The following is a 15659-nucleotide window of genomic DNA, read 5'->3' on the forward strand; positions in this document are numbered from 1 at the left end:
TACCCAGAAGATGGGAGGAGGAGGCTGAGCCATCACCAGCCCCCAGCCTGGGAGGAAGTCTCCAGGGTGCTCAGTGCCTACAGCCTCCACCAGAGGGGTGCCCTGCAGCACCGGAAAGGGATGAATGATCTCATCCGCTCCGCCAGCTGCTCACACACACCTCACTGAATGGTTCAGGGGATTTAGGCCTCAGTGACGGGGCACCACCCGTGTGGCCCATGCATAAAGGAGCTACTCAACGTGATAAGGTGATGCCTCTTTGGCCCATTGTGATTCATTAGTCTGCAGGTGGAGAGGCCAATGCTGGCCCCTGACCCTCCCACACAGAGAGCTCACATGCTGTCTGGGGGTGCGGTGGGGGGATGCTGGGTAAGGGGTTTAGACATTGAGGGCATCAGGGAGCAGCACTAATGACATCTCTCTGTGAGCTTTATCCTTCTGTCTGCACGGGCTCACTGCTCTGGAGGCTGCTGCCCAGAACCCTTGTGGAGAACCTGCAGTACATCATCACACTGTGCACAATCCAGTGAGTTATTTGTAAAACTGGGAGCATGAGAAAGATACCTGAACACCAAAGCTGTCAATCCCACCATCTCTCTTTGCACAGGAAAAGTTGAGGCACAACAGGAGAGAGAGAGAGAGAAGAGGGGAGAGGGCAGGCCTGACCTCAAGAACCTCACTGAGTTTGAGAAGTGGGCAGCCCAGCAGGCGGGCGGGGGTGGTGGGTGGGGGGAGGGCGGAGGGGGCTGGACCGAGCCTGTGGCGATGGAGAGGTCAGCAGATAGACTCCATCTGGTAAGGATCCATGTGAGTCAGATAGAAACCTAAGGATGATGTGTTCCTCTATGTTGGAAACAGCTCTCTCACTTACACACTTACATGTGCCAGCAGGAAGAGGGCAATTCCAGTGGAAGAAGTCCTGTCCAGCAGTACTTCCAGCCCACAGAGGGCCGAGGAAATTGGGGAGGAGGGTTAGTGAACCTGTGGAGGCATCACAACAGTCACCTGCACCCCTCCACCAGCGCAAAGACACACACCTTGCTGGCTACTAGATGTAGTTCAGGCAGGGTCTCAATCTGGTGGCCACTGCACAGACACATGTCCGCAGCGGGAGGAGGCAGGGTCAGCCAAGGTCACTGGCACTTGGAGGAGCACTGGGGAAGTGGATCTGCTACTTCCAAGTTGGATGACGAGCCTCTGGGATCAACCCTGCACCAGATACTGCGGAAGCTGCAAGAGGCGGAGGAACATCAGGCAGAGATGTCAGAGGCCCACAACAGAGCACAATGTGAGGCTGAGAGGTCCTATGTGTCTCTCTCTTTCATACACAAGGAGGGGTATATCAGGAATGTAGAGCCTGATGACCTAGCTGCATGCCTTGTGGCGTACAGAGAGCAAAGAGAACAGAGAAGAGAGCGACTGAGGACCTGGCTGTGCAGAGGGAGGAGCAGGACACTCTGGAAGAAGGAACAGTTGGGGCTCTCACAAACACTGCCGAAAAATCACAGTGAACCATCGCTGGTCAGTGCCTCGCTAGATCCAGGGTCTATAGACGCCGCCTTTCATTCCTGCAGATGACCAACAACCAGTGCCGCCGGAGACTGCGCGTGTCTAATGAACTGGTCATTCACATCTGCAGTTAACAGCAGGATTTGGCAGCATGGGGGCGTGGAGGACACCCAATGCCAGTGGATTACCATGGAGAGAGGCTGGAGTTATACTGGCAGCACCATGGGCACAGGCTGGGGTTATACTGACAGCACCATGGGCACAGGCTGGAATTATACTGACAGTGCCATGGGCACAGGATCGAGTTATACTGGCAGCACCATGGGCACAGGCTGGGGTTATACTGACAGCACCATGAGCACAGGCAGGAGTTATACTCGCAGTGCCATGGGCACAGGCTGGAGTTAAACATGCAGTGATATGGGCAGAGACTGGGGTTCAACTGGCAGCTTCATGGGCGGAGCCTGGAGTTAAACTGGCAGCGTCATAGACACAGGCTGGAGTTATACTGGCAGTACAATAGGCACAGGCTGGCGATGGGCAGAGACTTGAGTTAAACTGGGAGCACCATGGGCACAAGCTGGAGTTAAATTGGCAGAAACATGGACAGAGATTGGAGTTAAACTGGGAGCACCATGGGCAGAGACTGGAGTAAAACTGGCAGAACAATGGACAGAGACTGGAGTTCAAGTAGGAGCACCATGGGCAGAGACTGGCATTAAACAGGGAGCATCATGGGCACAGGCTGGAGTTAAACTGGCAGAACCATATGCAGAGACTGGATTAAACTGGCAGAACCATGGACAGAGACTGGAGTTAAACTGGCAGAACCATGGCAGAGACTGGAATTAAAGTGGCAGAATCAATGGAATATTCTGGAGTTAAACTGGCAGAACCAATGACAGAGACTGTAGTTAAACTCACAGAACCATGGACAGATTGGAGTTAAACTGGCAGAACCACGGACAGTCACTCGAGTGAAACTGGCAGAATCATGGATAGAGACTGCTGTTAATCTGGCAAATCCATGGCCTGGAACTGAATTTAAATTGGCAGAACTACGGGCAGAGACTTGAGTTAAACTAGCTGAACCATGAAGAGAGACTTGATTTAAAGTGGCAGAATCATGGGCCGAGCCTGAAGCTAGGCCAGCAGCACCATGGGCAAAGCCTGGAGTTAAAGTGGCAGCGCCATGGGCATAGACTGAAGCTAACCTGTCAGAAGCATGCACAGAGACTGGAGATAATGTGGCGAATTTTCGGGCAGAGACTGAATTTAAACTGGCAGTACCACGGGCAGATACTGGAGTTAAACTGGCAGCACCATGTGCACAACCTGGAGTTAAACTGGCTGAACCATATGCAGAGACTGGAGTTAAACTGGCAGAATTATGGGCATCGTCAGGAGTTAATCTGGCAAATCCATGGGCAGAGACTGAATTTAAACTGGCAGAACCATGTACTAGTCTGAGATAATCAAGCAAATCATCGGGCAGAGGCTGAATTTTAACTGTCAGAACACGGGCAAATACTGGAGTTAAACTGGCAGAACCATGGTCAGAGACTGAAGTTAAACTGACAGAAACATTTGAAGAGACTGGAGTGAATTTGGCAGAATTATGGGCAGAGACTGCCTTAATCTGGCAATTCATCGGGCAGAGACTGAAATTAAACTGGCAAAACTGCGGGCAGACACATCAGTTAAACTGGCAGAACCATGAACAGACAATTGAGTTAAACTGTTTCGAACCATGGACAGAGACTAGAGTTAAACTGGTAGAACCATTGGTAGAGACTGGACATAAACTGGCAGAACCATGGCATATTTTGGCTTGGTACTTGCAAAACCATGGGCACAGACTGGAATTAAACTGGCAGATCCATGGACAGAGAATGGAATTAATCTGAAAGAAACATTGGCAGAGACTGGAATTAAAGTGGCAGAATCAATGGAATATTCTGGAGTTAAACTGGCAGAACCAATGACAGAGACTGTAGTTAAACAGACAGAACCATGGACAGAGACTTGAGTTAAACTTGCAGAACCACGGACAGTGAACTTGAGTGAAACAGGAAGAATCATGGACAGAGACTGGATTTAAACTGACGGAACCATGGACAGAGACTGGAGTTGAACTGGCAGAAACATTGGCAGAGACTGGAATTAAACTGGCAGGATCATGAGCAGAGACTGGAGATAATCAAGCAAATCCTAAGGGCAGAGGCTGAATTTAAACTAGCAGAACCACGGGCAAATACTGGAGTTCAACTGGCAGACCCATGGGCAGAACTGGAGTTAAATTGCAGAACCATGGGCAGAGACTGGAGCTAAACTAGCAGAACCATGGAAAGAGACTGGAGCTAAACTAGCAGAACCATGGAAAGAGACTGGAGTTAAACTGGCAGAACCATGGGAAGAGACTGAAGTTAAACTGTTATCACCATGTGCACAGGCTGGAGTTAAACTGGCTGAAACATATGCAGAGACTGGAGAAAAACGGGCACAACCATGGACAGAGACTGGAGTTAAACTGGCAGAAACATTGGCAGAGACTGGAATTAAACTGGCAGACCATGGGCATATTCTCGACTTAAACATGCAGAACCACGGGCATAAACAGGAGTTGAACTGCCAGAACCATGGGCACAGACTGGAGTTAAAATGGCAGGATCATGGGCAGAGACTGGAGAAAATCAAGCAAATCATAAGGGCAGAGGCTGAATTTAAACTGGCAGAACCACGGGCAAATACTGGAGATCGACTGGCAGAACCATTGTCAGAGACTGGAGCTAAACTAGCAGAACCATGGTCTTAGACTGGAGTTAAACTGGCAGAAGCATTTGCAGAGACTGGAGTTAATCTGGCAAATCATCGGGCAGAGACTGAAATTAAACTGGCAAAACCACGGGCAGAGACATGAGTTAACGTGTCAGAACCATGAACAGACAATCGAGTAAAACTGTCAGAACCATGAACATAGACAAGAGTTAAACTGGCAGCACCACGTGCACAGGCTGGAGTTAAACTGGCATATCCATGGGAAGAGACTGATTTAAAATGGCAGAACCATGGGCAGAGGCTGGAGTTAAACTGTTATCACCATGTGCACAGGCTGGAGTTAAACTGGCTGAAACATATGCAGAGACTGGAGAAAAACGGGCAGAACCATGGACAGAGACTGGAGTTAAACTGGCAGAAACATTGGCAGAGACTGGAATTAAACTGGCAGGATCATGGGCAGAGACTGGAGATAATCAAGCAAATCATAAGGGCAGAGGCTGAATTTAAACTGGCAGAACCACGGGCAAATACTGGAGTTCAACTGGCAGAACCATGGGCAGATCTGGAGTTAACTTGCAGGACCATGGACAGTGACTGGATCAAACTGGCAGAAACATTGGCAGAGACTGGAATTAAACTGGCAGGATCATGGGCAGAGACTGGAGATAATCAAGCAAATCATAAGGGCAGAGGCTGAATTTAAACTGGCAGAACCACGGGCAAATACTGGAGTTAAACTGGCAGAACCCTGGGCAGAGACTGGAGCTAAACTAGCAGAACCATGGACAGAGACTGGAGTTAAACTGGCAGAAACATTTGAAGAGACTGGAGTGAATTTGGCAGAATCATGGGCAGAGACTGGCTTAATCTGGCAATTCATCGGGCAGAGACTGAAATTAAACTGGCAAAACTGCGGGCAGACACATCAGTTAAACCGGAAGAACCATGAACAGACAATTGAGTTAAACTGTTTCGAACCATGGACAGAGACTAGAGTTAAACTGGCAAAACCATGGACAGAGAGTGGAGTTAAACTGGCAGCACCATGTGCACAGGCTGGAGTTAAACTGCCTTGAACCATATGCAGAGACTGGAGTTAAACTGGTAGAATCATGGGCAGCTTCAGGAGTTAATCTGGCAAATCCATGGCATGTGACTGAATTTAAATTGGCAGAACCACAGGCAGATACTGGAGTAAAACTGGCAAATCATCGGGTAGAGACTGAAATTAAACTGGCAAAACTGCGGGCAGAGACATGAGTTAAACTGGAGGAACCAAGAACAGCAATTGAGCTAAACTGTCAGAACCATGGACAGAGACTGGAGTTAAACTGGCAGAACCATTGGTAGAGACTGGAAATAATCAGGCAGAACCATGGGCATATTTTGGCTTTAAATTGTAGAACCACGTGCACAGAGTGGAATTAAACTGGTAGATCCATGGACAGAGAATGGAATTAATCATAAAGAAACATTGGCAGAGACTGGAGTTAAACTGGCAGAAGTATTGACAGAGACTGGAATTAAAGTGGCAGAACCATGGGAATATTCTGGAGTTAAATTGGCAGAAGCATGGACAGAGATTGGAGTTAAACCTGGCATAAACATGAAAAAGGACAGGAGTTAAACTGGCAGCTTCATGGGCAGAGGCTGGAGTTTAGCTGGTAGAACCCTGGACAGAGTATTGAGTTAAACTGGGAAAATCAATGACAGACACTGGAGTTAAACTGAAAGAACCATGGGCAGACACTGGAGTTAAACTGGCAGAATTATGGGCAGAGACTGGAGTTAAACTGGCAAATCCAAGGCCTGGGACTGAATTTAAACTGCCAGAACTCCAGGCAGAGACTTGTGTTAAACTAGCAGAACCATGAGCAGAGATTGGAGTTAAACTAGCAGCACCATGGGCAAAGACTGGAGTTAAACTGGCTGAACCATATGCAGATACTGGAGTAAATCTGGCAGAACCATGGACAGAGACTGGAGTTAAACTGGCAGAACCATGTACTAGTCTGAGATAATCAAGCAAATCATCAGGCAGAGGCTGAATTTAAACTGTCAGAACACGGGCAAATACTGGAGTTAAACTGGCAGAACCATGGGCCGATTCTGGAGTGAACTTGCAGAACCATGGACAGAGACTGCAGTTAAACTGGCATCACCATGTGCACAGGCTGGAATTAAAGTGGCTGAACCATATGCAGAGACTGGGGTAAAACTGGCAGAACCATGGACAGAAATTGTAGTTAAAATGGCAGAAACATTGCCAGAGACTGGAATTATGCTGGCAGACCATGGGCATATTCTCGACTTAAACTTGCAGAACCAAGGGCACGGACTGGAGATAAACCAGCAGAACCATTTGCAAAGACTAGGGTTAAACTGGCAAATCCATAGCCTGAGACTGAATTTAAACTGGCAGAACCACGGGCAGATACTGGAGTTAAACTGGCAGAACCAAGTGCACAGGCTGGACTAAAACTGGCTAACCCATATGCAGAGACTGGAGTTAAACGGGCAGCACCATGGGCAAAGATTGGAGTAAAACTGGCAGAACCATGTATTAGTCTGAAGTTAAACTGGCATATCCATGGGAAGAGACCGGATTTAAAATGGCAGAACCATGGGCAGAGACTGGAGTTAAACTGTCATCACCATTTGCACAGGCAGGAGTTAAACTGGCTGAACCATAAGCAGAGACTGGAGTAAAACTGGCAGAAACATTGGCAGATACTGGAATTAAACTGGCAGATCATGGGCATATACTCGACTTAAGCTTGCAGAACCATGGGCATAGACTGGAGTTAAACTGCCATCACCATGGGCACAGACTGCAGTTATAATGGCAGAATCATGGGCAGAGACTGGAGATAATCAAGCAAATCATCGGGCAGAGGCTGAATTTAAACTGGCAGAACCACGGGCAAATACTGGAGATAACTTGCAGAACCATGGAAAGCGACCGGATTTAAACTGGCAGAACCATGGGCAGAGACTGGTGTTAAACTGGCAGCACCATGTGCACAGACTGGAGATAAACTATCAGAACCATGGACAGAGACTGGAGTTGAACTGGTAGAACCATGGGAAGAAACTGGATTTAAAATGGCAGAACCATAGGCAGAGACTGGAGTTAAACTGGCATCGCTATGTGCACAGGCTGGAGTTAACTTGCAGAACCATGGACAGCGACCGGATTTAAACTGGCAGTACCATGGGCAGTGAATTGAGCTAAACTAGCAGAACCATGGGCACAGGCTGGAGTTAAACTGGTAGTAACATTTGTAGAGACTGGAGTTTAACAGTCAGAATCATGGGCAAAGACTGGAGTTAACCTGGCAAATCCAAGACCAGGGACTGAATTTAAACTGGCAGAACTCCAGGCAGAGACTTTTGTTAAACTAGCAGAATCATCGGCAGAGACTTGATTTAAACTATCAGAACCATGAGCAGAGACTGGAGTTAAACTAGCAGCACCTTGGGCAAAGACTGGAGTTAAACTGGCAGCGCCTTGGGCACCGGCTGGAGTTAAACTGGCAGAAGCATGGCAGAGACTAGAGTTAAACTGGCAGCACCATGTGCACAGGCTGGAGTTAAACTGCCTTGAACCATATGCAGAGACTGGAGTTAAACTGGTAGAATCATGGGCAGCTTCAGGAGTTAATCTGGCAAATCCATGGCATGTGACTGAATTTCAACTGGCAGAACCACAGGCAGATACTGGAGTAAAACTGGCAAATCATCGGGTAGAGACTGAAATTAAACTGGCAAAACTGCGGGCAGAGACATGAGTTAAACTGGAGGAACCAAGAACAGCAATTGAGCTAAACTGTCAGCACCATGGACAGAGACTGGAGTTAAACTTGCAGAACCACGGGCAGACACTCGAGTTAAACTAGCAGAATCAAAGATAGAGATTGGAGTTAAACTGTCAGAATCATGGGCAGAGACTGGAGTTAAACTGGCAGAATCAAAGATAGAGACTGGAGTTAAACTGGCAGAATCATGGGCAGAGACTGGAGTTAACCTGGCAAATCCAAGGCCAGGGATTGAATTTAAACTGGCAGAACTCCAGGCAGAGACTTGTGTTAAACTAGCATTACCATGGGCACAGACTTGATTTAAACTATCAGAACCATGGGCAAAGACTGGAGTTAAACTGGCAGCACCTTGGGCACCGACTGGAGTTAAACTGGCAGAAGCATGGGCAGAGACTGGAGATAATCTGGCAAATCGTCGGGCAGAGATTGAATTTATACTCGCAGTATGACGGGCAGATACTGGAGTTAAACTGGCAGAACCATGGCTGAGACTGGAGTTAATCTGGCAGCACCATGTGCACAGGCTGGAGTTAAACTGCCTTGAACCATATGCAGAGACTGGGTTAAACTGGTAGAATCATGGGCAGCGTCAGGAGTTAATCTGGCAAATCCATGGAATGTGACTGAATTTAAACTGGCAGAACCATGGGCAGATACTGGAGTAAATCTGTCAAAACCATGGACAGAGACTGGAGTTGAACTGGCAGAACCATGTGCACAGGCTGGAGTTAAAGTGGCTGAACCATATGCAGAGACTGGGGTAAAACTGGCAGACCATGGGCAGAGATTGGAGTTAAAATGGCAGAAACATTGCCAGAGACTGGAATTATGCTGGCAGACCATGGGCATATTCTCGATTTAAATTTGCAGAACCACGGGCACAGACTGGAGTTAAAATGGCAGAACCATGAACAGAGACTGGAGTTAAACTAGCAGAACCAAGGGCACAGGCTGGAGGTAAACCAGCAGAACCATTTGCAAAGACTAGAGTTTAACTGGCAGAATCATGGACAGAGATTGGAGTTAATCTGACAAATCCATGGCCTGAGACTGAATTTAAACTGGCAGAACCTCGGGCAGATACTGGAGTTAAACTGGCAGATCCATGGACAGAGATTGAAGTTAAACTGGCAGAACCAAGTTCACAGGCTGGAGTTAAACTGGCTGAACCATATGCAGAGACTGGAGTAAAACTGGCAGAACCATGGACAGAGACTGGAGTTAAACTGGCAGAACATGAGCATATACTCGACTTAAACTTGGAGAAGCACGGGCATAGACTGGAGTTAAACTGCCAGCACCATGGGCACAGTCTGAAGTTAAAATGGCAGAATCATGGGCAGAGACTGGAGATAATCAGGCAAATCATCGGGCAGAGGCTGAATTTAAACTGGCAGAACTACGGGCAAATATTGGAGTTAACTTGCAGAACCATGGACAGCGACCGGATTTAAACTGGCAGAACCATGGGCACAGGCTGGAGTTAAACTGGTAGCAACATTTGTAGAGACTGGAGTTAAACTGTCAGAATCATGGGCAGAGACTGGAGTTAACCTGGCAAATCCAAGGTCAGGGACTGAATTTAAACTGGCAGAACTCCAGGCAGAGATTTGTGTTAAACTAGCATTACCATGGGCACAGACTTGATTTAAACTATCAGAACCATGAGCAAAGAATGGAGTTAAACTAGCAGCACCATGGGCAAAGACTGGAGTTAAACTGGCAGAAGCATGGGCAGAGACTGGAGATAATCTGGCAAATCGTCGGGCAGAGATTGAATTTATACTGGCAGTATGATGGGCAGATACTGGAGTTAAACTGGCAGAACCATGGCTGAGACTGGACTGAAACTGGCAGCACCATGTGCACAGGCTGGAGTAAAACTGCCTTGAACCATATGCAGAGACTGGAGTTAAACTGGTAGAATCATGGGCAGCGTCAGGAGTTAATCTGGCAAATCCATGGCATGTGACTGAATTTAAATTGGCAGAACCACAGGCAGATACTGGAGTAAAACTGGCAAATCATCGGGTAGGGACTGAAATTAAACTGGCAAAACTGTGGGCAGAGACATGAGTTAAACTGGAGGAACCAAGAACAGCAATTGAGCTAAACGTTCAGAACCGTGGACAGAAACTGGTGTTAAACTTGCAGAACCATGGGCATAGACTGGAGTTAAAATGGCAGAATCAAAGATAGAGACTGTAGTTAAACTGTCAGAATCATGGGCAGAGACCGGAGTTAACCTGACAAATCCAAGGCCTGGGATTGAATTTAAACTGGCAGAACTCCAGGCAGGGACTTGTGTTAAACTAGCATTACCATGGGCAGAGACTTCATTTAAACTATCAGAACCATGAGCAGAGAATGGAGTTAAACTAGCAGAACCATGGGCAGCATTAAGAGCTAATCTGGCAAATCCATGGACAGAGATTGGAGTTAATCTGGCAGAACCATGTACTAGTTTGATGTTAAACTGGCAGATCCATGGGAAGAGACTGGAGTTAAACTGGCATCATCATGTGCACAGGCTGGAGATAAAGTGGCTGAACCATATGCAGAGACTGGGGTAAAACTGGCAGAACCATGGACAGAGATTGGAGTTAAAATGGCAGAAACATTGCCAGAGACTGGAATTAAACTGGCAGACCATGGGCATATTCTCGACTTAAACTTGCAGAACCACGGGCATAGACTGGAGATAAACTTCCAGCACCATGGGCACAGACTGGAGTTAAAATAGCAGAACCAAGGGCACAGGCTGGAGGTAAACCAGCAGAACCATTTGCAAAGACTAGAGTTAAACTGGCAGAGTCATGGACAGAGAATGGAGTTAATCTGACAAATCCATGGCCTGAGACTGAATTTAAACTGGCAGAACCACAGGCAGATACTGGAGATAAACTAGCAAAATCATTGCAGAGATTGGAGTTAAATTGGCAGAACCATGTGCACAGGCTGGACTAAAACTGGCTAAACTATATGCAGAGACTGAATTAAAACTGGCAGATTCATGGGCAGCATCATGAGTCAATCTGGAAAATCCATGGCCTGAGACTGAATTTAAATTTACAGAACCATGGGCAGATACTGGAGTAAAACTGGCAGAACCATGTACTGAGACTGGAGTTAAACTGGCAGAACCATGTGTTAGTCTGAAGTTAAACTGGCATATCCATGGGAAGAGACCGGATTTAAAATGGCAGAACCATGGGCAGAGACTGGAGTTAAACTGTCATCACCATTTGCACAGGCAGGAGTTAAACTGGCTGAACCATATGCAGAGACTGGAGTAAAACTGGCAGAAACATTGGCAGAGACTGGAATTAAATTGGCAGATCATGGGCATATACTCGACTTTAACTTGGAGAAGCACGGGCATAGACTGGAGTTAAACTGCCATCACCATGGGCACAGACTGCAGTTATAATGGCAGAATCATGGGCAGAGACTGGAGATAATCAGGCAAATCATCAGGCAGAGGCTGAATTTAAACTGGCAGAACGACGGGCAAATACTGGAGTTAACTTGCAGAACAATGGACAGCGACCAGATTTAAACTGGCAGCAACATGGACACAGGCTGGAGTTAAGCTGGCAGAAGCTTGGGCAGAGACTGAATTTAAACTCGCAGTACCAAGGGCAGATACTGGAGTTAAACTGACAGATCCATGGACAGAGACTGGAGTTAAACTGGCAGAACCATGGCAGAGACTGGACTAAAACTGGCTAAACGATATCCAATGACTGGAGCTAAACTGGCAGAATCATGGGCAGTGTCAGGAGTCAACCTGGAAAATCCATGGCCTGAGACTGGAGTTAAACTGGCAGAACTATGTGTTAGCCCGAAGTTAAACTGGCATATCCATGGGAAGAGAGTGGATTTAAAATGGCAGAACCATGGGCAGAGACTGGAGTTAAACTGTCTTCACCATGTGCACAGGCTGGAGTTAAAGTGGCTGAACCATAAGCAGAGACTGGAGTTAAACTGGCAGAACCATGGGAATATTCTGGAGTTAAATTGGCAGAAGCATGGACAGAGACTGGAGTTAAACTTGGCAGAAACATGAAGAAAGACTGGAGTTAAGCTGGCAGAAACATGAGCAGACACGAGTTAAACTAGCAGAGCCAGATGCTGAATTTAAACTGGCAGAACCGTGGGCAAATACTGGAGTTAACTTGCAGGACCATGGACAGCGACCGGATTTAAACTGGCTGATCCATGGGCAGAGAATTGAGTTAAACTAGCAGAACCATGGTCAGAGAGTGGAGTTAAGCTGGCATAACCATGGGTACAGACTGGAGTTAAACTGGCAGAAACATTGTTAGAGACTGGTGTTAACCTGGCAGAAACTTGAACTGAGACTGGAGTTATACTGGCAGCTTCATGGGCAGAGATTGGAGTTAAACTGGCAGAACCATTGGTAGAGACTGGAATTAATCTGAAAGAAAATTGCACAGACTGGAGTTAAACTGGTAGAACCATGGGCAGAGACTGGAAATAAACGGGCAAAACCATGGATTAGACTGAAGTTCAACTGGCAGAACCATGGGATGAAACTGGATTTAAAATGGCAGAATCATGGGAGAGACTGGAGTTAAACTGGCAGCACCATGTGCACAGGCTGGAGTTAAACTGGCAGCTTCATGGGCAGAGTTTGGAGTTAATCTGGCAAATCCATGGGCAGAGACTGAATTTAAACTGGCAGAACCATGGACAGAGACTTGATTTAAACTGGCAGATTATGAGCGCATTCTCGAATTAAACATGCAGAACCACGGGCAGACACTGGAGTTAAATTGCCAGTACCATGGGCACAGACTGCAGTTAAACTGGCAGAATCATGGGCAGAGACTGGAGATAATGAGGCAAATAATCGTGCAGATGCTGAATTTAAACAGGCAGAACCATGAGCAGATTCTGGAGTTAACTTGCAGAACCATGGACAGAGACCGGATTTAAACTGGGATAAACATTCTCAGAGACTGGAATTAAACTGGCAGATCCATGGACAGAGATTGGAGTTAAATTGACAGAAACATGGACAGAGATTGGAGTTAAACTGGTAGCTTCATGGGCAGAGGCTGGAGTTTAACTGGCAGAACCTTGGACAGAGACTGGAGTTAAACTTGCAGAACCACGGGCGGACACTCGAGTTAAACTGACAGAATCATGGGCAGAGACTGGAGTTAATCTGGCAAATCCAAGGCCCCGGTCTGAATTTAAACTGGCAGAACTCCGGGCAGAGACTTGTGTTAAACTAGCAGAACCATGGGCCGAGACTGTAGTTAAACTGGCAGTGCCATGGGCACAGACTGGAGTTAAACTGGCAGAACCATGGACAGAGACTGGAATTAAAATGGCAGAACCATGTATTAGTCTTAAATTAAACTGGCATATTCATGGGAAGAGACTGGATTAAAAATGGCAGAACTATGGGCAGAGACTGGAGTTAAACTGGCATCACCATGTGCACAGGCTGGAGTTAAACTGGCTGAACCATATGCAGAGACATGAGTAAAACTGGCAGAACCATGGGCATATTCTCGACTTAAACTGGCAGAACCATGGGCGTAGTCTGGAGTTAAACTGCCATCACCATGGGCACAGACTGGAGTTAAAATGGCAGAACCAAGGGCACAGGCTGGAGGTAAACTGGCAGAACCATTTGCAGAGACTGGAGTTAAACTGGCAGATCCATGGACAGAGCCTGTAGTTAAAATGGCAGCACCATGTGCACAGGCTTTAGTTAAACTGGCTGAACTACATGCAGAGACTGGAGTTAAACTGGCAGAATCATGGGCAGCGTCAGGAGTTAATCTGGCAAATCCATGGGCTGAGACTAAATTTAAACTAGGAGAACCATGGGCAGATTCTGGAGTTAACGTGCAGAACCATGGACAGTGGCCGGATTAAAACTTTCAGAACCGTCGGCAGCGACTGGAGTTAAACTGACTGAACCATGGTCAGAGACTGAAGTTAAACTGGCAGAAACATTTGCAGAGACTGGAGTTAATTTAGCAGAACCAGAGGCAGAGACTGTCTTAATCTGGCTAATCATCGGGCAGAGATTGAAATGAAACTGGCAAAACTGCGGGCAGAGAAATGTGTTAAACTGGCAGAACCATGAACAGACAATTGTGTTGAACTGTCAGCACTATGAACAGAGACTGGCGTTAAATTGGCAGAACCATTGGTAGGGACTGGACATAAACTGGCAGACCCATGGGCTTATTTTGGCTTGATACTTGTAGACCCATGGGCACAGACTGGAATTGAACTGGCAGATCCATGGACAGAGACTGGAATTAATCTGAAAGAAACATGGGCAGAGACTGGAGTTAAACTGGCAGCTCCACGGGCATATTCCTGAGTTAAAATGGCAGAACCATAGGTGAGATTGGAATTAAACTGGCAAACCCATGGATTAGACCGACGTTCAACTGTCAGAACCATAGGAAGAAACTGGATTTAAAATGGCAGAACCATGGGAGAGACTGGAGTTAAACTGGCAGCACCATCTGCACAGGTTGCAGTTAAACTGGGAAATCCATGGCAGAGACTGAATTTAAACTGGCAGGAACACGGGCAGAGACTGGAATAAAATTGGCAGAACTATGGACAGAGACTTGAGTTAAACTGGCAGAAACATGGACAGAGACTGGAGTTAAACTGACAGAACAATGGACAGAGACTGGAGTTAAACTGTCAGAAACATGGACAGAGACTGGAGTTAAACTGTCAGAAACATGAAGAAAGTCTGGAGTTAAACTGGTAGCTTCATGGGCAGAGGCTGCAATTTATTGGCAGAGCCATAGACAGAGTATTGAGTTAAACTGGCAGAACCAATGACAGAGACTGGAGTTAAACTTGCAGAACCACGGGCAGACACTGCAGTTAAACTGACAGAATCATGGGCAGAGACTGGAGTTAAATTGGCAGAACCATTGATAGAGACTGGGGTTTAACTGGTAGAAGCATTGGCAGCGATTGGAATTAAACTGGCAGCTTCATGGGCAGAGGCTGGAGTTTAACTGGCAGAACCATGAACAGACAATGCAGTTAAACTGTCGGCACCATGGACAGAGACTGGAGTTAAACGGGCAGAACCATTGGTAGTGACTGGACATAAACTGGCAGAACATGGGCATATTTTGGCTTTAAACTTGCAGAACCACGAGCGCAGACTGGAATTAAACTGGCAGATCCATGGACAGAGACTGGAATTATTGTGAAAGAAACATTGGCAGAGACTGGATTAAACTGGCAGCACCATGGGCATATTTCTGTGTTAAAATGGCAGAACCATGGGCAGAGACTGGAAATAAATGGGCAAAACAATGGACTAGACTGAAGTTCAACTGGCAGAACCATGGGATGAAACTGGATTTAAAATGGCAGAATCATGGGAGAGATTGGAGTTTAGTTGGCAGCACCATGTGCACAGGCTGGAGTTAGCTGGCTGAACCATATTCAGAGACTGGAGTTATACTGGCAGAACCATGGGCATATTCTGGAGTTAACCTGGCACAACCATGGACAGAGACT

The sequence above is a fragment of the Cetorhinus maximus genome, chromosome 19 (genome assembly GCF_964194155.1).
Source record: "Cetorhinus maximus chromosome 19, sCetMax3.hap1.1, whole genome shotgun sequence".
Taxonomy (NCBI): Eukaryota; Metazoa; Chordata; class Chondrichthyes; order Lamniformes; family Cetorhinidae; genus Cetorhinus; species Cetorhinus maximus.